At 35.4% G+C, this 5,500-nt stretch overlaps 1 pseudogene; it reads right to left on the reverse strand.

Moving 5' to 3' along the window:
* Window positions 1-1,475: 1,475 nt before the first annotated feature.
* Window positions 1,476-1,748, reverse strand: LOC150002848 (non-histone chromosomal protein HMG-17 pseudogene; annotated as a pseudogene).
* Window positions 1,749-5,500: the final 3,752 nt, after the last annotated feature.

Here is a 5,500-nt window from a genome sequence, read left to right on the forward strand (position 1 = left end):
AGGTTAGTGTAGATTCCCCTTACTCCGCCGCCATCTTGGATCTCTGCTCTCTTTTATTATTATCTGTATTTTCTATTGAATATAATTGTTTATGTTAATTAGCAATTGAACAATATATGTTTTTAAAGACATAAATATAAGAGCAATAAACTTTAATGTACTCAACCACTGCTAAATTTAACTGTGGTTTTAATGCAGCTTGTAAAAAACTCAACTTGTAAAACCAAGGTAATAGGTGTATAGAAGTTTGTGTGGTACAAAGAGCTTTAGAAACCTCCTAATCTGGTAGTGAGTTTCAAATTGTGCTGCTGAGTCCTCGTGGTAAACTAGTTAGTTGCCTCTCCAACCCTCACTCAACCAGAAAAATTCTACTTTTATATATTTTACAAATTGAAAGTTCGAGTAAAATTTCATTTATACATAGTAGTTTTTGTAGCTGGAAAAAGTTTAGAGCCACTGCTAACACCTTTATTAATCTTACTCATTTAATACAGTGTGTGGTAATTATCCACATAACAACTTAAAGTTCTTTGACATTTTATGAATGAAGAAATGGAAACATAAAGAGTCTAACTAATTGTCCTGAGGTTGCTCAATAATATGTGTCAGCACTGGGATTTTTTTTTAACTGTATCCAGCTTTATTAAAGATACTTTTCATAAACAATCATGGTATTTCAGGCAGGACATGGGCAGACAATTATTAACAGTATACAGCAACTTCTGAACTTCCTTCTTCATTGGACTACCAAAATCAGAAAGCCACTATAAAACCCAGTGAAGTCTTCATTTTATGCTCTGAACAGGGAAAGTTTAGAGTGAGGGTTGACATTTCACATTAGGCATGTTGTTTAACAACTTTTCACAAGCCGACAATGACTTTCAGAAAATTAAATGAAAATGGCAGAATTATCAATCTGTAGATCCACAATCCAAAAAAGCAACTGCCGCTCTTTCAAGGGATGCCATCTCAATGGTGACACTGGAAAGTACAGATTGCCCAACATACTGGTAACCAATTTTTTTTTTTTTTTTTTTTTGGTGGGAGGTAGGGGGACCAGGTCCCAATGGGTCTCTGGGCTTAAGGGAGTCAAGTCTATGCTTAAAGTGGAGAGGGAAAAGAGGACATATAAATGAAATTTAGTTTTTCCATGCCACAAGGTGTTTGTGCCAAGGTGGCTAATGTGTGTCAACATCCAAGGGATTCCTCTTCCCAGGAACCAAGAGGAAATCTCTGAAAACTAGAAGGAAAAGGTGTTTTTTCCCTATGTCAGTCCAGCTTTGGAGACATTCTATTAGTACTATATGTCCCCCCCCACCCCCCAACAACAATGAAGTGTTCTGTGTGCTAACAACATAGCTCAAAAAAAAAAAAAAAAAGTAAAACAAAATTCTGCATTTTTATAAAACTTGATAAAAAATAGTATTTCAAACTGTACAGTCACCAGAAATACAGTTATAAAAAATACACACACTTCACTTAGCATCTCCAGCACCTTCACCTTTCTGTACCTGGTCTGTTTTGGCATCTCCATTTTCTGCAGGGTTATTCCCATCCTTGCCAGCATCAGCTTTCCCCTTTTTCCTTTTGAGTACCTTCCCTCCCTTCTTTGCAGGGGCCATTTTAGGCTTGGGCTCTGGCTTTGGAGGAGCAGGTTTAGCCAATAACCTGGCAGATCTTCTCTGTGGTTTTTCCTTCACCTTGGCTTTATCTTTTTTAGCATCCCCTTCAGCCTTTCTCTTGGGCATGATGGCGACAGTGGCGGGACGTTTGGGCTAGATGTGGGGATACAGCAGCACGTAGGCTTTGGCTGATCCAGGGGTCTTTCTTGCTTCCTCTTCACACTGCTAGCACTGGGATTCTAACCCAGGCTTTTGCCTTCAGATATTTTGGGCCTACTGTTGCCTTTCAAAAGCGTCATCGGTTATTAAGTCAATATGACATCTTTGTTTTCTTTTAAACTTTCCTGGTACTATTTTATTGGCCCTAGTAAAAAAGTTTTCAGTCTGACTTTCTGATATTTCCAGGAAAAATCTTAGGAGACTTGTTTACTGATTTTTTTCCCACCTGTGTCTGTGATCTGAGCACCCAAAGATTCAATATAGTTCTTATAAAAAGCAGAACAGCTTTTTTACACCCTATTTTTTTCCAAGACTTCTCAGGGGCTCTCCTGTTTCCAGTCAGGAGCATTCTCTTCCTCAGTCTGATTGACATCTTATCCAAGCTCTTTGTCCTTCACAGTCTGGAGCCAGGACAACTCTCCTTGCCATCCACTGCTGCCCCTCATTATACACACCCACAGCTTGGCTTGGAACAGAAACAGCCACTCTCAAAGGAATTTGAATACCTTTGCCAGAATGTAGCATTCTATTATCAGTTCATTAAAATTTAATTTTAAGTAACTATTTATTGAGTGGGTAATTCATTCACAGGATTAAATTTAATGGATATAAAGAAGTGAAGTGTTGTCTTTCCACTCCTATTTCCCACTTCTCAGTTCACCATCTAGAGACAGCCAAGTGTATAACATAAAACATAGTTGCAATCCAGTACCCCTTTAGAATCTATAACAATCAATTTCACTGTCTCTCTGTAACTTCTGATTGTTTATGTGCCCATGTCAGGCCTTGCCTTTCTCTGACTGTTTCAAGATTTATTTTATTCACTGCAGGGAACAGTTCAAGTAATCAATGTGTTTATTTGCAAAAGCAGAGTACTGTAATAATAACAGACAATTGTAAAACATTCGGGAGCTCTAGGTGTCAGAGGACAGTTTTATTAATGAAAATGACTCATTCAGGAGACGTTGAACTAAAGTAGACAAATGGCAAAATCATTTTCAACTCTGTATGGAGAATATTGTCCCGTTCCCCATTCCAACTCATTGTTTCTCTCCCCTTCCTAATTATCAGCCTGATTATAACAGCTTTGATAGAGTTGCAGAGCCAAAATGACTGGCCAGCTCTATCTTGGCTTGGCATTTCCTTGCTGTTTACCACTCTATTTCAGTTTTCACAGCTGCCAAATAAACAAACCTTTTGTTAAGGCACTGTGAGCATATTTGCTCCTTAGCAGCCACACAAGTTTTGGGGCATACAATAGAGAATTTTGAATCAGAAACCTGAGTTCAAATTTATCTCTTCACATATTAGTAATATGACTCTGAGCAAGTTATTTTATCTCTTGCAATGCCAGTTTACTTGTACAAGAATGATGATGTGACTGCTGAAGGAAATAATGTATGTGAAATGCCAGGTACATACCAGGTACCCAATACATGGTAGTTTCCTCTTCACATGGCAATTTCAAGTTTCCAGAATTTTATTAGTGGTATTTTTTAGTAGCAGAAACACAAGTACTTTTAAATTGAGATATAACATAAAATTTCATTTAAAAGTGTAAGATCCAAAGTTTTTAGTATATCACAAACTTGTATACCCATTGGCACAAACAAATCCAGAACATTTCATCATAACCAAAGACCCTCATATCCACTAAGTAGTCACTCTCTATTCCCCTACCCCATGCACCACCAATCAGCCCATGCTAACCACTAATCTGCTATCTGACTCTATGGATTTACTAAATCTAGATTTTTTTTTTCATGTAAATGGTCATACAGTATGTGAGTATTTGTGTCCGTCTTATTTCACTTAACAGTGTGTTTGAGCTTCATCCAGAAGTAACAATCTATACTGCATTTCTTCTTATGGCTGGATAATATTCCATTCTATGGATATACCATTTGATTTAGCCATTCATCAATTGATGGATATTTGAGTTGTTTCCATTTTTTATTATTAAGGATAATGATAAAGTGAACGTTCAAGGAGCCCTGGTTGGTGTGGCTCAGTGGATTGAGAACTAGCCTACAAACATTCATATAGAAATTTTTGTATAAACATATGTTTTTATTTTTGGGGGGGGTAAATAAGAATATAATTTCTGAGACATATGTAACTCTATGATTAACTTTTTGAGGGGAATGCTGAACTGTTTTCCAGAGATGCTGCCATATTTTACATTCCCATTACTGATATATGAATATTCCAGTTTATGTACATCCTCACACACTTTACTTTAAAAAAAATTATAGCCATCCTACTGGGTTTGTGGTTGATTTGCATTTTTCTGATGATTGATTATGCTGGCATCTCTTTATGTGCGTATTGACTATTTCTATATCTTCATTAAAAAAGTCTATTCAAATCCATTGGTCATTTTAAAAATTGTGTTGCCTTTCCATTGTTGAGTTGTAAGAGTCATCTCCTGCAGAATGGTCCATGTGCATGTGAGAAGGATGTGCATTTGACTGTTAAGTATTCTATAGATAGCTGGTAATCTAGTTGGTTTATAAGGTTGTTCAAATCTTTTTGCTCTCTCATCTGCTATCTAGTTGTTTTATCCATCATTGAAAGTAAATACTGAAGTCTTCAACTATTGTTTTGAGTTGTCTATTTCTTCTTCAATTCTGTTAAATTTTGGTTCATGTATTTTGGAGCTCTGATATTAGGTCTCTATATATGTTTGTGATTGTCATTCTTAATGGATTGACACTCTTCTCATTTTATTTTTACTTTTACACAGTACATTTTTATTTATTTTTTATATTTTGAGTTAATCTTTATTGTATTTTAAATGTTCTTCTTTACCTCAGTTAACAATTTAATGTCTATTGTTTTGTCTGACTAGTATAGCTACTGAAGCCCTCTTTTGGTTACTGTTTATGTATATTTTTACTTTCAACCTATTTGTGCTTTGTATATAAAGTGCATTTCTTGTAGACAGTCTATATTTTAAGGACATCCCATCTAACAATCATTTGCATTTTGAGAAAGTGTTTAATTCCAGATACATTTAATAAATACTGATAAGATAGGATTTTTGTCTGCCACCTGCTATTTGTTTTCTTTTACATTTTATTTTTTGTTCATCTCTTTTCTCATAATTACCTTCTTTAAAGGAAATATTTTATATTGAATCATTTAAATTCCTTTGTTGTTTTCTTACTACACTTTTGAAACTTATTTTCTCAGTGGCTGCCTTGGGCATTTCAATAAACATATAACCCTATAACATTATAGTTCAGATTATTATATATAATTCAATAGCATACATGTAGCTTTGTTCCCTCCCTATCTCTTGTGCTTTTATTGTTGTACACATTTCCATTTTTGTATAACATAAGCCATCAACAATTTTATAATTACTGTTTTATGTAGTTGTCTTTTAAATCAGATAGAAGGGGTATAGTACAAATGAAATATATTTATGCTGTCTTTTAGATCTACCTATGTTATCATATTTTTAAGTTTTATTTTTATTGTTTATGCTTGCTCCCACTTTTTATCCCTTTCCCCACCTCCACTCAGCCCCACCCTCTCCCCTCTCTAAGTCAATCCCCATATTGTTGTCTATGTCCATGTGTTATGCATAAATGTTCCTTGATTAATCCTTTCACCATCTTTCATTCTGTCCTCCCCCTCCTCTTCGACAGCTA

This window comes from Furipterus horrens, unplaced genomic scaffold (genome assembly GCF_987537825.1).
Source record: "Furipterus horrens unplaced genomic scaffold, mFurHor1.1.pri manual_scaffold_8, whole genome shotgun sequence".
In the NCBI taxonomy this organism is placed as follows: Eukaryota; Metazoa; Chordata; class Mammalia; order Chiroptera; family Furipteridae; genus Furipterus; species Furipterus horrens.